This window comes from Heloderma suspectum, chromosome 9 (assembly GCF_057233095.1).
Source record: "Heloderma suspectum isolate Gila_16-S chromosome 9, 16-S_ref, whole genome shotgun sequence".
NCBI classification, from domain to species: Eukaryota; Metazoa; Chordata; class Lepidosauria; order Squamata; family Helodermatidae; genus Heloderma; species Heloderma suspectum.
This window is the reverse complement of record NC_139466.1, coordinates 21,714,264-21,735,478: the sequence shown is the minus strand read 5'-3', so window position 1 is coordinate 21,735,478 and position 21,215 is coordinate 21,714,264.

The window sequence follows — 21,215 nt, the reverse complement described above, 5'->3', positions numbered from 1 at the left end:
TTTCAAGCATTTAGTTTTTTCTTTCTTTCTAAATCCTTAAAGAAAGTCATATTATAGCAGCCTATGTGTATAGTGTTTGTCCCCCCCACCCCCATGCTGAAATGAACCGTTTCTGTCTTCTCTGTGTTGATCTTCCCCAGAAAACATAAATTAAAGAAGGTGTTTTTGGTGTTTTTTTTTTAAGGGTTTGATTTGTCTGTTATCTAATTGCCTGTGCTATTGCCCTGTATTTCTTGAAGTTATCCTGCCATCTATAAAAGAACATGAAATATAAAACAATAAAGACATCCATCATTTGCTTAGGTAGTTCTGCTTTTCTTTAGCTCTTCTGTGTCTGTGTCCTTGTTTGTGTGTGTGCTAGGTTGTAGTTGCACCAACACTATACATCCAACTTTCAAGGCAGTGTTGAAGAAGCACGAGACACATAGTATTTACATTAATTACCTTCTTATTCCAGTAAGACTCCACTGTGTGGCAGAGCAATTCAGTGCAATAGGTTGCATCTTCGGGGGTGTTGTTGGCGGGGAAGAGGTGGGGAGAAATTACAGCTCTTTGCTTTGGGAGTTTTCCTGGAAAAAAATCAAATTTCACCTGTGCTTTGGGGCAGGCATGCAATGCCCTGGAGAAGGGCTGGGAGAAGCCCAGGCTTCACACACATCCGTGGAAACAGGGAGAAGTTACAGCTCTTAACTTTGGAGTTTTCCTGGAAAAACTCAAATGTCAGCCAAAATGCTTTCCTAAAGAAAGAAACCAGTCTTAACTTGGCTGGGGTGGGGGGACCTGTTAGAGACAGGGCAAAAGGCATGTCATGGGGCTGGAAGTTTGGCAATCTGGGTGCTGCTACAGAGAAAACCTTTCCCTTAGTTCCCACCAAGCATACCTCAGCTAATGGAATTGGGGCACACAAGGAAGTAGGGATGGGCAGATTCCCTACCTGTCGTTCCACGGGAGAATCCGCCTGCAGGGGGAGGCAATCCATCCCTCCCCCTGGAATCCGTCCAGGTCAGCTCCACTCCATGTCAATTGTGTGGAGCTGGCTGCCTGCTCTGCATCACTGCTGAATGTTGATACAGCTGGCAGCCATTGTCGATACAGCCAGCAGATCATGCCGTATCACTGTAAGTAAGTCTCCGGGCACAAATGGCATAGTGGGCATCATTTGCAGCCATAAAGCTGGTAGATTAACCTAAATGCAGCCGTAAATGACTGCATTTAAGCTAACCTACCAGCTTTATGGCTGCAAATGGCACCCACTACACCATTTGCGTCTGGAGACTTACTTACAGTGATACAGCATGGAAATGGCTGCCAGCTGTATCGACATTCAGCAGTGATGTGGAGCAGGTGGCTGGCTCTGCAGGATCAACACCGAGACAGATCTGACCCAGATGGTTTCTGGGGGGAGGCGGAGGTGAGTGCTCCGTTCCGCCATGGACTCCGAGGGGGCGGATTCTTTAGAATCCAGCCTCGTTAGAGTCCGTGGAGGACTTCTCCACCATCCCTACAAGGAAGCCTTTCCACCTGAGGGTGTGGATGGATCACATGTACATCCTGAATGATCTTATTGAAGCTGACATCTTTATTTTTGCTTCCATATTTCCAGTGTATGAGGTTGGTCAACCATTCTTCTCCTGATTTAGTTTCCTTGGAAGGTTCAAAGATCTTTCTAATAATGCTGTGTCCAAACATTTGAATATGTGTTCTGCTATCGAAGATCTTTCCACATATTATTAGTAGTAGTAGTATTAGTATTGATGATGATGATGAATTCCTTCCGTGTATATTGGGCTTTAAAAAAGAAGTATATTGCAATTGTAGCAAACCATTATTATGCCTGCTGTCGGTTTTCTCAATCATTTTTGTGTTAGGAGCACTACAATAATTGTTTGTTCAGGCATGAACAGCTCTCCTAAGAACAGTCTCAGGTAGCCAATTAGTTCATTTAATTACATTTATTCAGAGATCTGGCAAAGATCTCTTAACATCTTATCACTCTGCCATGAAAGGCTTTGTCTTCTCCCATGTAAAATAAAGCAATGTTGGCTTAGATTTAGTGTTTACTTTCAACAACAGACAGTATAAGGCAAATAAGTCAAACATCTTTAGAAGGAAGGGAACACTTGCTAAATATAAACTGCCATCTATGCTGGCACAACTTCCTTTCTACTAAAACTAGCAGATTGCAGCCTCTCTCTCTCTCTCTCTCTCTCTCTCTCCATTAGCTAGGTTGCTGCTTTCCCATGGCTGGATTTGCATCAATAATGCTTGAATCTGGCAGTCATGTAGGAAAGATCAATCACATGGGACATTACCACATCAGTACCTGTGGCATGATAATGTTCCATATATTTTCCCAGTCAGGTTGAATTAAGTGTGCACTGTTCCCAGAGTCACACAATACATAATTAACTCACACAACCAACCAGGCTGAAAGGCCCAAGGGCTGAATGTTCACTGGAGAACCACCTTCCTTCACACTGTAGCCAGTTTGAATGGTTCAAATCCAAACAAAGTTACACAGAAGTTCTATTGAAAGCAATGGAACATCAGTTAGTTGCAACTATTTGGACCTATTGATTTCAATGGGATTTCAGCATGACTAATTTCAGTGGCCCATCTCCTGCATCACAAATGTCTCCATCCCTGGTGGCTCTTCTCCTAACCTTTGTGCATTATGAAGAAAGGTCTGAAGAGGGAATAATCATGCATTCACCTGAACACATTTAGAAATGTCCCCGTATTAGCAACCCCAATTGTGCAGGATTCTTGATGACAAGAAGGAGTCTACATGATTCACCTGAATGAATAAAGATTCCCACTTCAGACCTTAAAACGTGGAAGTCGGGGTTCGGGTTGGTAGTGACAGCCATGTTGAGGATGGGACTAGGGCATATAGGCCCCATTCCACATGGTATTTGAACATAAATGAGAAATAACTTGTAAAGAGGGTTTGGGGCAGGCACATTTAATTAATGTGGTATTAAATATAGTTAATCCATTATCGCTGTTATAACTGACTGGGCAACCTGTTTCCAGAAAGCTTGTCTGCCAGTCTCAAACTTCTTATTACAGAACCCCGGATAAGCTGCTAAAGAACTCCCAGAGTTTTCAGGAACACAGTTGAAGCACTGCTTCCTCTAGACATCCCCTTAATATCAGATCAGCATTCCATAGCAGATAGCCATATCTGTGAGTGGAAGGAACATCTGTGTAAATTAGAAAATGTCTGGTGGAATTGCAAATTTGCTCCTGTAGACTTGAATCTTAGGCATCATCAAAGAGGTTGGAAGGAATTACTGTAATAATTATGGTATTGCTCCTGAAGTTGAAAATGCCTAATTGCACAGCCCTTTTAAAGTGGCAGATGATTTGATGTTCAGCAGTTCTTGCATATTTGCATGATTTCACACACAACTAGCTCCCTTTGCAAAATCAGCACTTGTCTTTTACCAAAATCAACTTCCAAGTAGGGTATGATTGATTTACCTCCAACAGGGAGCATTATTTTGTTTGTCTGTTTGTTTTTCTTAAGCATATCTAGAGATCCAGTATAAAACCTGACACCTCGTGCAGCTCAAAAAGATGACTAGCTATATTCTTTTACAAGGAGAAATTGTTTCCCTTTGTGTATATACTTGAGGAGCAATTGTTTACAAGTAAAGTTGCATTTCAAAGCTGAATTAAATTTCCTTTCCTTTTGACACCAAAGATGTGTTCAAAGCGAATAAGAAAAGAGTGTAGCAATGAAATTATTTGGCTGTCCAGAAGGTAGTACATGAATTGCAACTACACTAATAGGAACTTTTGTTTCCTTAGATGACAGCAGGTGCACATTCTTGAATTTATTCCATTACGACTGAATGCAAAGCAAAAATACTTAGAAAGGGAAGCGCCAATATTACATCAGTCACAATCTGATGGATTTCTCTCCTTACAAACTGATAACGGGTGTGGCTTGTACAGCATTATTACAACTACCAACACAGGTTTGATAGAGGGAGAGAGTCAGACATTGACAACCACATTCTGGAGGAATCGGTAGTAAGGCAAGCCTTATCCAGAATGACATGCGAGGTTGAAATGTATCAAGTGAAAGCTGAGGACTAACCCATGCTAAGGCATGGTGCATCAGTGTCTGGACTGTACCACTTCAAATGGCATGCAAGGGATTTACATGATGCAATGCTCCTCATGGGAAGGGATTCCTATACACAGGAAACTAATATATCAAGGACAAAGCTAGGCTAGAATCCCAGTTCCAAAAATCTGGAGAAGCATTTAAACATAGGAGTTCCTACCTATGGTCTGAAGTAGTGTAGCCCAGACACATGGTTACAGCATACTGAAAAGTAGGTCTGAGGCTGACAGTGACAATGTCCCTTCTTCCAGGACAATAGCACCTGAGTGATGTGCATCCATATGATTGTGAATGTATGTATCCAGAACTCAGGAGTCAATGTGACGGACAGGCCAAATAAGAAGGCCATGGCCAATACTAGTACACTTAGGTAATTGTTGACCCTAGACTTGATGACCTTATGCTCCCTTGGACTTGATGTTCACTGTAGGGGCAGGGGAGGCTCTTTAGATGACTATGCGTATAGCTTCACATACTTCAGAATGTGGTAAGCCAGCCCTGCTACGTTTGAGACGCTTCCTGCTCATTCTGCTGAAAGGGCCCCTGGACATCTGCTCAAAAGTTCTGCCCTGAACACACCATCAGCTAGTAATCCGCAATGTGTGTTGTGGTAACCCTTCCAGTTTTTCTTGATTGTGGTGCTGCTGCTGCCATGCAGAAGGTTAGGCAGTAAGGCTATCAAAGACAAAACAAATAAATGTATTTAATACATAGTCAAGATGTTTGGGAGAAGCTGCTCCTTTCTATTTTAGCATTGTTTTGTGCACATGAATGAGGAAGGCGGTGGACGGGAGACCTCATGATGGAGAAATGTTGATACATGAGCAGTGTGTTGGTATTTGGCCCCAAGATGATATGTTAGACAGGGGCAATGGTTAGGAATAGAATAAACTCTTGATTTCCCATGCTTAATGCAAAACTGCATGTCTGCTGTTTCAGATAACTGTCCCAAACAGGCAGCAGGCTTTAGACTAGTATCATTGGATCCATGGGGTGTACAATAATGATCTGAACTATACTACTCAGAGAAATATATAATCATTTGCTTGCTAATATGCTGCACAATTAAGCTTGTTCTGGGTGCTAATGTGCCTGGGATGCACAGCATTGACTCAGATCTGCATTGTTGAAACAAGACATGCTTTAGTGGAAAACTGATGTTGCCAGGACACCTCCATTTTTACTTCCAGCTTCTTCCATCTTGTATGTTTATAGCTGCCAAGCTAGCAAAAGCCAGCAACGAAAGACAAGGATGGTGGGCTGTCAGGACTAGCCTCTAGATTCCACTGATATGGAAAAGAGAGTGTCTAAACCCATACATTAGGGAAGTAGGGATTTTGTAAAATCCATTCCGGCTGCTTTTCAGAGATTGTCAGGTGCCTTCTCTTCTGTCGTTCAGTCATTGACAGAATTGGATTTTTCCAATGTCCTGAACTGCATCCAATTCACATTGGTGCAAATTGGCACTTGTGAAAATGCACAACCCCCGAATGTGCAAATCCCCCCCCATGAATTTTCATGCTTTAGCCTATGGGGGATATGCACATTTTTGGCCAGTGGTTTTGTTGTTGCTGTTGTCGCTGGCTTATGTACTTTTCTACAACTAAATTTGCATAGAAGTCTGGAAAGCTAAGTCCACAGAATCAGTATGACTCAGGAAAAGCTGGTCCATTGTAGAATCCCCAAGTTGGATTCATAGAAATCACTCATTTGATTCCGTTGTGGATTTCTCCAATGTCCCTAGTTCCTATGACTGCTAGCGACCTTCAACACCATTTTCTTGGTGGAAAGGTCAGGCAATAAATAAATAAATAAATAAATAAGCAAGCAAGCAAGCAAGCAAGCAAACATCTACTGTAGTGTTCATCCCCCCCCCCCGATTTTAACCTTGCTCTGCCTTCTCTCCCTCCCTTCCCATCTAGGTACAGCCTCATAACTGTGCTTGGTTTAATACCACTTCTCTGATCTTCTCCTTCCCTTCTGGAACAGTTTTTAACAGCTTCATTGCTGATTTTGTCTCTCTCTCTCTCTCTCTTTTTTTTTTTTTTGTGCTTTTCTACTCAAGGCATTTATTGTAAGCTCGCCATTCCCTACTCACGGTCTTTTACCAGTTCTTTAGATGCTGTGGTGACTTTCCAGTTTTGCTTCTGTGCCTAAAGAGCACTTTTGGTGAGTTTGTTAGCACAGGAAAAGTGCAGTATCCAATTGTTACACACTTTTCCCTTGTGTATTGGTGCTATTCCACTATACAAGAGTGCCACCTAGAGGTTATGTAGCGGACAAGCAGGAAAGGAAACACCCCTTCTGTAGTGCTTGGATCTCCATTCTGGAAGTAGATACAGCCAGTTTGTAGCCAAAACAGCAGCCTTATGTAGAACAGATCTTTGTTAAGCCTGGACTGATTATCTCCCCTTCTGCAGGGGCATTTGTCCCCTGTGAAAGGGGGAGGGGAAGGGATGATAATCAGTAACTTTCAGGGATGGGTGAATTTTAATAATTTTCAGGGGGTAGGTTTACCTTTAAAGACTAGGTGTCTGAGGTCTTTCTTTTCTAATACAAAAATGAATAAACCTTTGCTCCTACTTCTAGCAATAGCTTGCTTGACTGCCATCAGTAGCCTGGTGGTGTTACCATTGCCATCTGGGACACAATATCCATGGCATAATGCTGTGTTATGATGTAGTGTCATTCCCTGGGACAGGTTGTTGTTGTTTTAAGATGGCTGCCACCATTGGGTGGTAGTCCCTCAACAGGCAGGAATATACCCATGGGTCGCAGAGAGAAGAAGGATCCCACCAGATTAAATTCCTGCATTCATCCATTATTTGTTAGAGGCTAACTTTATTTTTAACTTTGGGGCCACGGTGGCTTAGTGGTTAAGATGCTGAACTGCAGACTGGAAGGTCGGCAGGACAGCAGTTCGAAACCCGAGTGCTGTGTGATGGAGTGAGCTCCCATCTTCAGTCCCAGCTTCTGCCAACCTAGCAGTTCGAAAGCAAGAAATTGCAAGTAGATAAATAGGTACCGCTTCAGCGGGAAAGGTAACAGCGTTCCGTGCACCTCGGTGTTCAGTCATGCCAGCCACATGACCACGGAAGCATCTTCGGACAGCGCTGGCTCTTCAGCTTAGAAATGGAGATGAGCACCACACCCTAGAGTCGGACACGACTGGTTGGGGACACCTTTACCTTTTTTTGTTTAACTTTATGAACGCTGGCAGGCCCTGTATCAAAGGCAGGTCGCATTGGGCACCTACTGAGGGCCCACACCCCAGCACCGGCCCACTAGCATTGCTACTCCTCTTCATCATTGCAACCTACTTGTTCACCTGCCTCTTGCTCTGGCCAAGACAATGGTGGTGGTGAGAGGGAGAAACAGAAGATGCCGCTGCCTACTTGCTCAGTAGGTTCCTGCCTGCCAAACAAGTGGTAACAATGATGACAGGATGAGCAGCAATCACAAATGGTGACAATGGCAGTGAGAATGTAGATTCACTGAGGGAGGGGGCCCATTGACAGTGTCTTATCCACAGGTCCTCAAAATCCTGGAGCTGGCACTGAACCAATGCATATATTCAGAAGTATGTTGAGAGACAATTGTCCTCAGCAGGTGAAGTAACAGTGTCTTGAACATAGGGATGTGTGAATCAGCAAAACTCGAGTTCACCGAAGTTCTCCAAATTCCATCTCAAAGCTTGTTCTGAGTCTGACTCAAGTACATATCAGATTGTGAGCTTTGTGCATGTCTGTTTTCCTGCATGAAAATCCGTGATTAGTTCTGCGTACATTTGTAAAAATATGCACATCAGTTTTACACAATTTTTGAAAAGTACTCCTTTTGAACTGTATGCATGTACATTTCGTCAGTGAATCACAGTGCAAGATTGGAAATCTATGGACTTCGACTGCAGTCCAATTCCACGTTCAGACCAGAAGGTGTGAATCCTGATAAAAAACAAACCGAAATAAATTTCTCATACATCCTTAACACATAATGTCAATTTGTGAGAAGGAATACAGCTATGCCCAAAGAAATACAGGAGCAATTTAGACAAATGGCTAGCAATTGATTTGCTTAAATCTGGGTTGGTTTGGGTTTTTTTTTTAGTTATTTACTAGAACCCCAAGATCCATCAGCCAAAGCCAGGTGCTAGGGATGGACGAAAGTCACTTACCTGGTCCCGCAGCTTGCTTCACGGTGGGGGGGAGGCACTCCGTTCCTCTCTGCCGAAATTCTGGCCGGGGGGGAGGCGCCCCGTCCCTCCGGCCGTGAATCCTCCTGGCCAGCCGGGACGCAAATGGCGGTGGCCGTAGCCGCCACCGTTTGCGTCCCTGCAGTCAGCTGTGTGATAGGCTACGTAAATCCTTACGTAGCCTATCACGGCTGACTTTGGAGGGAAAAACAAAAAGTCCGTATGCAAATGGCGGCGCCCATGGGCACTGCCATTTGCATTCCTTATTTGGGCACGTGTAGTCTACGTAAATCTTTAGGTAGACTATGGTGAAAATAAGGGCAACGCTATTTGTGTTGCTCTTATTTTCACCGTAGTCTACGTAAATTTTATGTAGACTACACGTGCCCAAATAAGGAATGCAAATGGCGGCGCCCATGGGCGCCGGCATTTGCATACGTGCTTTTATTTTTTCTTCCAAAGTCAGCCGTGATAGGCTATGTAAGGATTTATGTAGCCTATCACGGTGTTTTTGGAAAATTTAGCCATGATAGGCTACATAAATCTTTACGTAGCCTATCACGTTTGTTGTTGTTGTTGTTGTTTTTACTGGGAAATGGCGGCGGTGGCAGCTGGTCAGAAGACCGGCTGCCGCCGGGAGCCGCCGGGAGCCACCAGCGCCAGGGACATTCGGGAAAGGTAAGTCCCATCCCAGGGGCGTGGCAGGGGGGTGGCGGAGAATTTCTCCAGCAATTTCGGGGGGCCGAATGCGTTGGCATTCGGCCTCCCGGAGATTCGTGGAAAATTCTCCGCCATCCCTACCAGGTGCCAAAGATAGACACTAAGAATTAAAGAACAGGGTGCCCCTGAGCAGTCTATGAATTTGTTTTCAGTACAGAACTGAACTGAGCTCAGAGTGAGAGTGCTTTCAAACAAACGACCAGTCCAAGTTACTCCAATTTCTCTTCATTTCAGCAGCCTAATTTAGGTGAAAATGCCATTTTCACCGTGAGTCCCAGTATTGGGAAAAAGGCGGGATATAAATATAATAATAATAATAATAACAACAACAACAACAACAATAATTTTGATGTTACTGTTGTTAGTGCTTTTTTTCTGGACAAAAAAGTCCTGGAACTCTTGGATTATGCTTCCTCGGGATTAGATGGTGATTAAATTGTAATAAAGAGCTTTACAATAGTGGACAAACACCATACATACATACATACATACATATATGAAAAGGTGCTGGAAGCCTGGAACTCAGTTCCAAATAACAACAACAATAGAAACTGCTGTTGTTAAAAAAAATGGCAGTTGCAAATGCTTGCCTGCCTACCAGCTACCTTCTTCCCCCCAGCTTAAATTAAGCATAATTCATCCCATGTTGGAAGAAGAATGATTGGCCAGACAAACAAACAAACAAACAAAACAAAACATGAAGACCAATGCATATGGTAGAGTTCACTTGCACTATTCATATACACCATCTGATTGACCTTTGTGGTATTCTAGATTGAATTGGAATGCAAAATGCAATGGATAATTGAAGATCCTGAAATGACCACTGTGACAGAAGGGACAAGCCCAGCTTCACATCTGGGGAAACTGAAGATGCTTGACAATGCAGTCTCTAAAGAAAGTGCTTCATTTTCTCCCTCCCACCCGCTGCTCAGAGTAAGCTTTCAAATTGTGTGGAACACAGTGTCTCTCTGAGAGACCCAAACTGACAGTTCTACTTATTTATGCTATAGCTTCAAGGAATATTTGTTGGATAGCAAAAAGCTCCACAAAACTGCAAGGCTACACACACACACACACATTTGCACTCCACTGGAAATAAATTGGGTTCCCAAATTCAAGCAAGCTTCCCTGCCTTGCATATTTATTGTATTTCCCTTCGATAATAAATTGCCTCATTCATCATGAGCTGAACACCCAAGTCCATAGAGACAACAGATATGAAGCTAATGTAAATACATCACTTATTGGCAATCACACTGGAGGATCTAAGTGTGGAGTGCCTGATGATACCTGATGAGTGTCATAATCTTCCACTGCATTTGTGAAGATAGCACAGGATGGAGCAATTTGTAATATCATGCCCCCAGCCAAACAGGAAGGGATTGGTATTTGGTGAAAACGGCAAATGAATTCCCATTTACAAAATTTGTATAATTGATATTGTAGAATGGCGGAGGGGAAAAATGATTTGCTTGATTAAGCCACTTGGTTAGATGCATTCCTTCAAAGGAGAGGGTTAATTATGAGTGAAACCAAACAGAGAAAACAAACTAGTAAACTACTCCCCAGCTGACATAATCTGAGGAGTTGTAACTACACAAGCATTACCTTTGCTTTGGCAAATCTCAAAAGGGGGCGGGGAAATCAGACTAAGGAGGAACCACTGAGAGCCACTTGCGATATTACAACATGTGGTAGCGGTGAAGGGGAGGTGTGAGTTAATCATGCTTTCTGCCCTCAGTGTTATTGGATAACATCCAAAATGGAAAGTTTCATGCTTCAATGGTAAGGTGCTTGAGCCTTCTCACCCCCACCTCAAATCTGGAACTTACACATCTAATTAACAAGGAGAAACAAAAGGGCAGCTTCATGCATTACATGAGTGGTGTGGGATCTGCTTCTATGTGGCCGGATTCCACACCATATCAGTAATGGCTGCAAAAATCTATGTGGCAAAATCCAGCCATGTTGGAGTCAAAAGGGGCAAAGCAATACGGAACATCCAGCCATGTCAAAGCAGCCTTTGTGGGTTTAGCATCCTTTATTAGCATGAATTGTGCCTATCCTTTAATAAGCTTCCACCATGCATTAAAAATGTGGGTGTTCAGACAGGCATTTGGGGTGGGTTAAGGTATTTTTAGGAATATGATGTTTTAATGTGGAATTTTATTGTTTTAAACTGTTGTATTATTGTACATTGCCCAGAGTGGCTGGGTGACCAGCCAGATGGGCGATTTAGAAATTTAATAAATAAATAAAACATCCTATGGTTCTATTTGACAAACCTGGTGTGTTACCAGGGATATAACAGATAGAGCTGCTAATATAATATAATATGATATAATATAGGAATGTAATATTTATTAAATTTCTTAGGCATCTTTCGCAAAACAAAGGCCACTCAAGGTGACTTACAGATTTACAAATTCAAGCATACAATAGTTTAAAAATTTTTTAAACAGGTAAAACCAATTATCAATGAAATACCACAGCCCCAGAAAACATTGTTTTTAAGTGATAACTGTAAACAATGCAACAAATGCATTGAAGAGCCTATCATAGGCCAAATGCCTGAGAATAAACTATAGTAGAAATACCCATACCATACCATACCATACCATACCATACCATATAATATAGTAATGTAATGTAATATCATAATGCTGTAGTTATATTCAAGCTGAGCCAAATCCCCCCTCCCAAGATTTTCTGCCTTCTTCACATTTATAATATTATGAAAGACAGTGTGGTGTAGTGGCTAAAGTGGTGGGCTGGGACCAGGAAGACACAAGCTCAAGTCCCCTTTTGGCTATGAAGCTTGCTAGATGACTTCAGGCCACTCACCGAGTCTCAGCCTTACCTACCTCACAGGGTTGTTGTGAAGATTCAACAGAGAGGAGTCCATGTATGCCACCATGGGCTCCTTGGAGGAAAAGGTGGGATATAACTGTAATACATACAATAAGTGATGAATAGGCAGTGGATGGGGTGGGATGGGGGAATCAGCCGTTTTTTGTAAGCCTAAATTCATGGCTGTGGGACAGACGTTATCACCATCCAAAGCTCTGCCCAGCAGCTGCCTTTCTCAGAGAGATGTTACATTATCATCACCAGCAGCACGGAGTATTGCTCCCAGGGGCTTTTAGAAAAGGATTATGGCCACAAGCTGATGGGCACCAGAAGAGTTCTGGTCACTGGCAGAGAGATTTGTACCAGAGGCACAGAGAGACATGTAGAAACAGTGGCAGTTTTGAATTTGGAGACAGGGAGGGTAAGAAGCTAAGATACCACATCAGTTTAGGGAATGGATAGGGGGAAAAGATTGTACTGTTTGGCCATTTCTGAAAAAAAAAAGAGTGGGGGAGGTAGTGGAGAAACACGCTGGCCCAGTTTAGTGCTAGTGATTGAAAGGACTGTATTAAATTTGAACTGTTCGATCTGTGCCCTGTTTTATTCCTTTATGAAATCGTTAAAAATATTAGGATCAGCAGTAAATTCCCAGTTCTGGTTAATGAATATTGCTCAGGTTAGTTACAGATGGAAGTTAAGGGTCATTACTGCCCTTCTAATATGCTTACAGGCAGTGTTACTATATCCTGAGCGGCTTCTCTGTCCTGCTGAACTGCTGAGTCTGGGCAGACAACCAGCATCTTGCATTTGAAACAAATTGATTACCTAGCTGGCTTTTGTCTATAGTGTAACTTGGGGGCGGGGGTATTAGCACTTATATAATTTAAAAACTTTGAAATCAGGTGCCTTTGGCCCCATCTACATGAGCCTTTTACTACGGGGTGGCTCGGGATAGATGACCCAGTCACCACTTTGCAGCCATCCGTAGTTTTCTCCTGGGAAATGTGGATTTCCAAGGAGACGTTTTGCTGCAATGTTTTTCATTTGCTGCGGGTTTCCCACAGTTGCGAGCCATCCATCCCTTCCCCAAACCAACTTCGCATTTTGCGGTGGGTGTGCGTAGTACTTGCTCTGTGATGCCCCTTTACTCCCCGTGTCCCTTTGCAGCTGCACAGTTACAGAGGCACAGAGAGGCATTTTCATTTACTTAATCACACTTTCACACATTTTTGCAGCTTTGTGTGAACCATCTTCACAATGGTTGTTTTGGACTCAGTGCCCAAGGGCTGGGGGAAGGTCTTGGGGCAGGACCAACTTCGCTCCGGCCACCATTTTGGGTAGGTACATACCACTCAGTCACGTGAACCATTGAGAGAGTCTCAGACTGGGGAACTGACAAACAGATGGTGTGGAAGCGAAGGGACACAGAACACCCCCTTTTTACCTAATGAGGGATGGAAAAGACACAACAGAACCCATAAAATACAAAACAGCCACTGCAGTGTCGCACCTCCACACTCACAGGACTGCACAGCTGTACATTAAAGTATAATGGCAAAAAGAGGGCACGGCGGAGTCTGTTAGGGAAGCATGCAGTAAATCGTGAGTGTATTGCAGAAGAAGCTAATTTGAAGCTGCAATGCTGTGCAGTTGTGATGGGGTGGGGGATGAAAACGGTGACATATAGATAGGGCCCTTGTAAATCTTTTTTTCCTCCACTGTTACCCTCATTGATAGGTTATATAAAATAAATGTTTGCTTGTTATGAAAATAATAACTTTCTAGATCTTAATTAGGCTCAATATTCATCCATGATGCCTTTCAAATATTCTTAGCTTGGGTACAGTTAGGGATGGACAGAATCCATTCCATCTGTGTTTTGCCGGTTGCCAGGCTCTTTTCATTCTATTGTCTGCCCATCAATAGAATTGGATTTGTTTTGTTCCCAAATTTGTGCAGATTCTCACCAAATGCCCATTTTTAAGCTTTAGCCTATGGGGGAAATACACATTTTGGCCATTTTTTTTCTTTAATTTTGCTCATTTCTCTATGAGGAAACTTGCACAAAATTCAGGAAAGTTAGAAAACCGGTCCACAAGTCCACAGAGTCCTTCTGACAGAGGGAAAGCCATTCCGCTGTGGAATTTGCTGGTCAGGTTCATGAAAATTCAACCCATCTGGTTCTGTTGCAGATTTCTCTGACATCCCCAGGTATAGCATTGTTTTAGAGCAGTCCTGGTCTACACAAACAACAAATGATTCTAGGGATGTGTTCCATGTTGTGTTGTTATCTATCGGTGGCTTTGCTTTAGTGGAAAACACTTCTGCACAAGGCAGGGACAGGGGGAAGGGTGATTTGGACTGGGCCCTCTGTGTTTAGTGTGGATGTGGGGAGAAGACCTAGCTGCTAGCTACATCTTTAAGTAACAAGTGCTTTGGGTTTTAGTGACACAGCAGTGCTAGCTGATTCTGAAGGCTTCACCCACTTTGTAGCATTTGAGTAAACCCTGATGCCTTGGGGAGTGTTTTTGTTATGCTTTAAAATAAACACAATGCCATGCCAGGCAGATTGATTAAGGGGAGGGGTACTCTTTTACAAAGGAAACATCACTATTGAGTCAGAAAGCAGGACCCATTAGTCCTCCAGATAAGGACCTTTTCCAGAGCATCCTGACACAGTCACATAAAAGGTGGGCAATCCCTTCTAAACAATGGACATATTTTTTTCTTGATTGCTGTTGGTAGTCATATCACATTCTAAGGCCTATCTCTCAGTGGCATTATATTGGAAGCAAAGAAATGCTTTCAATGTGTTTCTCAAGCATGAACTCATTGAAGGGGGAGCTAACCCCCCCATATTTTCTTTTCATACAATGGCTTCTTGTGACTAGACCAGCTGCTTTGTATCTGCTTTCCCCTCCACTATTTTGTGGTTCCCACAAAATCATAGAAGCTAGCACTTACCCTGCATCAAAACTTGGGGTCAGTTTGTCCCATTAAAACAGGGCTAGGCAACCTGGTGCTTTCAGATGTTTTGGACTGCAACTCCCCTAAGCCCTAGTCAGCATGGCCAATGGTCAGGGTTTGTGGGAGTTGTAGTCCAAAATGTCTGGAGGGCAACAAGTTCCCTATCTTTTCTTTAATGGACCAAATTGTGCTCCAATTTGTTGTGGGGTGGGGGCACCAGGTCCTCCTTCCTCTTTAACCAAGCCCTGGAAACTTACCTGGTCTACTGGGCAAAATGCCTGCAAGATACTCATGGAATCTCAGGGACAAAGCACACAGCTGAGTTCATTAATGTCAGCAAACACCAACTAGGAGTGAACCGCCCATGGCTATTTGCTGGAAGGATAAAAAGACCTTATCCCAGAAGCATGAGGTGGTGGTGGTGAGGGAGGAAGTAGCTGTGTCAGGTTGCGCCAAGAGAAGTATTGGCAATTCACCTGGTGGGCCCACCATCAGTGTACAGAAGTGGCTACCATCCTGAAACTCCCAGCTTGGGAGTGGGCAAAGAGATCCAAGGTGCTGGATTGAAAAGAACCCAATAAGAGAGCCATTATTCTCCTATCTATCTATCTATCTATCTATCTATCTATCTATCTATCTATCTAGAGTTTGCCAATATTTTTATTTGGACTGCTAACCCACAGGACTTATCTGCATTGCTTTGTTGAACTGCTTTGGATGGCACCAGTAAATGTTGCTCTGGACTCTGTATTATCTTCTTGGTTGTTATTTGATACCATGCTTAACAACACAGCTTTGTTGATTAAAGGACTAATTGGAAAGAAACCCAGCTGAAGCCATGAGACCTTCGCCCTTTACCCAAAATGAAGAAGAAAGCATAGCAACATTAACACAGACCCTATAACACTATTGTGTTTCATTTCTCTGGCACCCATTTGTTTCAGATCCCCCTTTCCTTCATCACCAGGTCCAGCAGGAAAACTCTTCAAACATGTATACATACGGTCAAACTTGGACTTCCAAGATCAGTTCTTCCAACTGATACAACTGAGTGACATCATGAACTCTGTGTCTATGGAAGAGTTGTCAATGTGCAAGATGTGAAACCGTATGGTTCTACCTAGTAGAAGAAGACTCATGGGAGGGAAAGGCCTTGCCTTAAATTCTCAGGCAGGCTGCAGAGGTAAACTGGATTTAGAAAGGGAAAGTGATGCAAATTGGTAAGGATGAAGGAAGGGATCTAGAGTAATAGGATGTGCTTAAAAATAACTATGATACACACTGACAAGGGAAGAGGATGAAGTCCTTCAGGAATAAGTTCAATTTAACAATAAATGCAATAGAAACTGACAAGTTGAGATGGAGAGGAAGTTGCAAGGGAAAGGTGGTCAAAAGTGTATACGTTGTTCTTGCTGGTAAAACAGAACAATTGAGCTTCTGGCTAAGAGCCTTTCTAAAACACTGATAGCTTGCATAAAATGTGTTTTCTTGTTTTTTTGTTGCAATGGTTGTTGTTTCAGTGGATACGATGCTGTCCAACAAGTAATTAAAACATATGAGTAGTGCCTTCATTTGCATTTCCTAGGCATATGGGGTCATGAATCTTGTATAGCACATTAAAATCTTCAGGTAAATCAATGTGGCTGACTTTATTCACGGTCATGCTCTTCCTGCGTATTTCCTGCTAGACTGATAGACTTGCCATTAAAGCATAGTATTATAACCATAGCTGATTTATTCCTCTGTACATCACATTTTAAATAAAGATAAAAATGATTGTAGATGGGACAAATGAAACCGTGATGGAATGAAAGGGTTTATGTTTGTCAAAGACTTCTGAAAAATAGGCCTGTACAATTCTCTTGATTAAGTAGTTTTGTTGGGGAGAGAATGGTGATTGGCTTCCCCTGGCCTGTTTAAAAGGGTAGACTGGAAGGGCAGGGCTGGCCCTACCATGAGGCAGAGTGAGGCAGCTGTCTCAGGCACCAGAATTAAAAGGGAGGCAAATTGTTAGCTATTCAGTTTGTTAATATTGTATTTTTTACTGCTATGAGGAAAGGCACTTGTACCTTCTGCCTCATGTGCTCAAATAACATGTCTGGCTTTGTGTCCTATGCACCATGACTTGACTGGGCGAGGGCCACCATTTTCTGCACTCTTGGGTAGCAAAATGCCTTGGGCCAGCCTCGTGGAAGGGTCCTGGTGCCATGCCTTCCTGTCTGGTGGCTACATTGTTCCTCCTTGCCATCTCACCTGGGGAGCATAAAAAAGTGCCTGGTGCTTGCAATGGGGAAGGGGGGAAGTACACAAAGCAAACAATGTACACTTACAAGGAAAAAACAAAAGGTGCAGACAGCCACATGGGAAGGAAGAGAATTACACCCACTCCATCCATGACCAACCATGGATTAACTCAATTTACCAGTTTCAATCCCAGGCCTCTCCAGTTATGGCTGGGAGAGACTCCTGTCTGAAACCCTCGAGACCCACTGGACATTACTGAGCTAGATGGACCAATGGTCTGATATGATATAAAGCACCTTCCTATGCCTAGAAGTTGTTACTTCTTACCTATAGAGCTCAATCAGTATACATGGTGGTTGACAGAATAACTTCAGCAAAAAATAGAAGGAACCTAAAATCAAAGTGTGTAGAAGACTACAGAGAGAGGCAGAAGGGAGAAGCAAGGGTAACAATGATCGTAAATGCAGTTTCATAGCTCTCTTTGGCTGTAGCTCTTGATAGCATGGAAAAAGAACACAATGTTTAAGATCTCTGGTTGAAACTGTTTGCAACTGTTATGCAATCTATAACACTTAGTAACTTGCAGGAAGATGTTCAGTCTTCAGGACCCTGAAGCAGCAGCAATAAAAGTACAATAGAACATTAGCTGAAGACAGAAAACCTTGAAGAGATCCAGAGATGGATGAGTGGCATGCAGAGGACCAAGAAAAAAAAAAGTGTTTTTACAAAAAATGTATGATTCCATCCAAGCAGAAAAGGTCCAATTAAATTCCACACTCTTATTCCAATCTACCATGCATTCATTCTGGAAGTGATCAAGGGCTGTACACATAAACCCTCCCCCAATTAGCTAATTAGTGAGAAACAAGACTGAATCACTGGGCCACACCCCTGACACCTGCACATTTGGTATTCATGGGAAAAGGTCACTAGATACATATAATTTAGGTACATATCTAGTACATTCCACATCATTGGGAACTGGCATGGTGGAGCCCTACATTCACACAGCTGGGCATGCATCAGTTCCCTTTCACACTAATGCCCAACATATGGCTGCTCACAGAATGGTATCAGGGGGCATGGCTGTCAGATGCCATCCCACTTCACCCTCATACAGTCACTGAATGTGTGTGTGTGTGTGGGGGGTGTGCGGTTGGTTTTCACAATAAAAAGCTAGAGCAGACTTCACCTCGTATGGTTTCCATTGGCCAGTTACAGTGATGGTCTTGCTCTGATAATGGCCCTAGTCTGGTGATGGCCTTAATCATCATCAAATTTCAGAAAATGAGTCTACCATTCCCCCCTTTCTTAAAGAGATTCAGTACAAATAAAAGGAAGTACTTCTTCCCATAGCACATATTTAAACTATGGAATTTGCTAGGGATGGCAGAGAATTCTGCCACAGATCATGGTGAGGCCGAATGCCAGTGCATTTGGCCCCCCAAACTCCATGGCGGAATGGCCTGCCACCCCTGCCCCTCCGCGGATCCCCCCTGGTACAATACTCACCTGGGGCGGATCTTCCGGGTGGCGGTGGCTTCGGCGGCGGCGGCTGTGGCGGCTGGTCTTCCAACTGGCTGCCACCACTGCCATTTCCACTCTGGTAAAAAAAAAAAAGAAGAAAGAAAAAGAAAGACGTGATAGGCTACATAAAGATTTACGTAGCCTATCATGACTAGGTTTTTTAAAAACACACACGATGTGATAGGCTACGTAAATCTTTACATAGCCTATCATGACTGGGTGGGTTAAAAAAAAATTGCCCTCTTAATCTACGTAAATATTTACGTAGGCTAAAACGGGGAATCAAAAAGGGATGCAAATAGCGCCTGCTATGCTATTTGCATTCCCCTTGATTTTCGCCATCATAGTCTACGTAAATATTTACATAGATTAAGAGGGCAAAAATAAGGAATGCAAATGGCGGCGGCCATAGCCGCCGCCATTTGCGTACATGTTTGTTTGTTTTTTTACCCAGAGCCCTCTGCAGCTGGAAATCCGGCTGCAGACGGCTCTGGCCTGGCCGGGCCTGGCCGGCTGTTCCGCGGAGCTGCCGCGGAGCACAGCCGGCCTCGGAGGATTCCAGGGAGGAGGAACGGAGCGCCTCCACCCCCGGCGAGGATTCCAGGGGGAGGGACAGAACGCCCCCCCCATCAACATAATCTGCGAACAGGTAAGTGACTTTCGTACATCCCTAGAATTTGCTACCACAAGATGTAGTGATGACCACCAATGTGGATGGCTTCTCCTGCTTGAATTTAGACAAATTCAAGCAGAAGAAGTTGGTCAATGACTACTAGTCCTGATGGCTATATATTACTTTCAATATCAGAGGCAGTACGCCTATATACACCAGCTGCTGGGAAACATGGGTGGGAGGGTGCCATTGCACTCAAGTCCTGCTCATGAGTTTCCAGTGGGCAGCTGGTTGGCCACTGTGTGAACAGAATGCTGGATGAGATGGTCCCTTGGTCTGATCTAGCAGGGCTCTTCTTATTTTCTTTTACAAAATAATCCCAAAGCAGTTCACAAAGCAAAATCATAACAAAATGCAATGAGACCAATAAATACAACTTGAAATCAGTATATATATATATATATATATATATATATATATATATTAAAGTATCCCATTAAAATAACCAATGCTACCATGAAAACACCTGGACAAGCAGATATTCTTTAGCTGTCAGCAGAAACACTCCATACTAGGAGCCTACCTGATCTTGATGGGGAGATTGTTCCACATGGTGGGCACCACAGTGGAGAAGCCCCACCTCCATACCATGACCAAGTGAATATCAGTAAGCAAATCCTCCCTGTCAGAACGTAAAGACAGGAATGGCCTATATGGGAGAAGGTGGTCTCTTAGATTACTTGGGTTTGGATAACTTGGATTACTTCTCAATAGGATGTTAGAACATTTGCATCAAGGATCAGGGTCTCTAGAGAAAGAGGGTTGGGGTTATGAAGCAATCTCCTGGAGGATGCTACATTATGTAGGGATGCACAAGAATCTCACTATTCACTCTGAAATGATTTGAGCTATTGGGAACTTCCAGATCAAACACTTGCAAAATCAGTCTCTCCCAGCCTTACAAAAAACAAAGCATACTTTACTTGTAAATCCCTTAATATTGTCCACTGCCTCAGGGGCCTTCAAGCAGAAAGGTGGCTGATAAATATTATCACTAAACTGTGGAAGAAGTCTGAGCTAAATTATTGGCTCAGAAATAATACTGACTTTAGATGTTGCTCTTTCTGTCAGTCTTTTAAAGTTTAAAGCAATATTAATGTATTGTTTTAATTTTGTTATTGCTGTAAGCTTAGCTGGCTTGAATACTAGAAGGGGTGGGATAGAAATGATTGAAATCAATCTGTTTTCTGATAGTATCATTATTCTTGCAAAGCTGTAACCCCTTTAATGACAAATCACCTTCTGGAACCTCATCAGATCTTGAAATAACTTTTTTTTCACACCAAGACACAATTAAAACTGGGAATGTTTATTCACCAATTCACTTGAATCCCTTGTTAATTTGAAAATGGGGATAATCTTCTCCTTCTTGCTGTTGTTTTAATTGCAGTTTGGGGCTTTTGTTGTTGGCAATAATTTCTTTTATCTATTTATTGTAATTTGATGGTGTTTATTAGTCATAATCACCATTGGCTTTCAGGGAAATTGCTGCAATAAAAGCAGGAAGTTCCCAACAAACAAATAGAATATAATACACCACACTGAAACAGTCAACCGAAACAACAGCATGCTAAAGATGGATTAGCATTGACAACTATAAATACAGCTACTTGATACAGTGTGAGGCTGTGTATGTTTTGGTGATGGATGATATGCAGCAGTAGAGGTTACATGAAAACAGCCAATAAACCTATTTTTTCCCCTTTTCTTTTTTAAGATTCAGAACAATAATGCTATATCTGTCAGATAAAGTCACATATAGCTCAACATGTGGACATGTACATCCAACTGTAGTGCTATATAATTATTCACAATCTAGGTGTGGGGTGGAGAAGAGGACCCGAAGTCTATGGACGCAACATAAAGGGCCCATTTTAAAGCAAAATAGTCCCTTTCCCCCC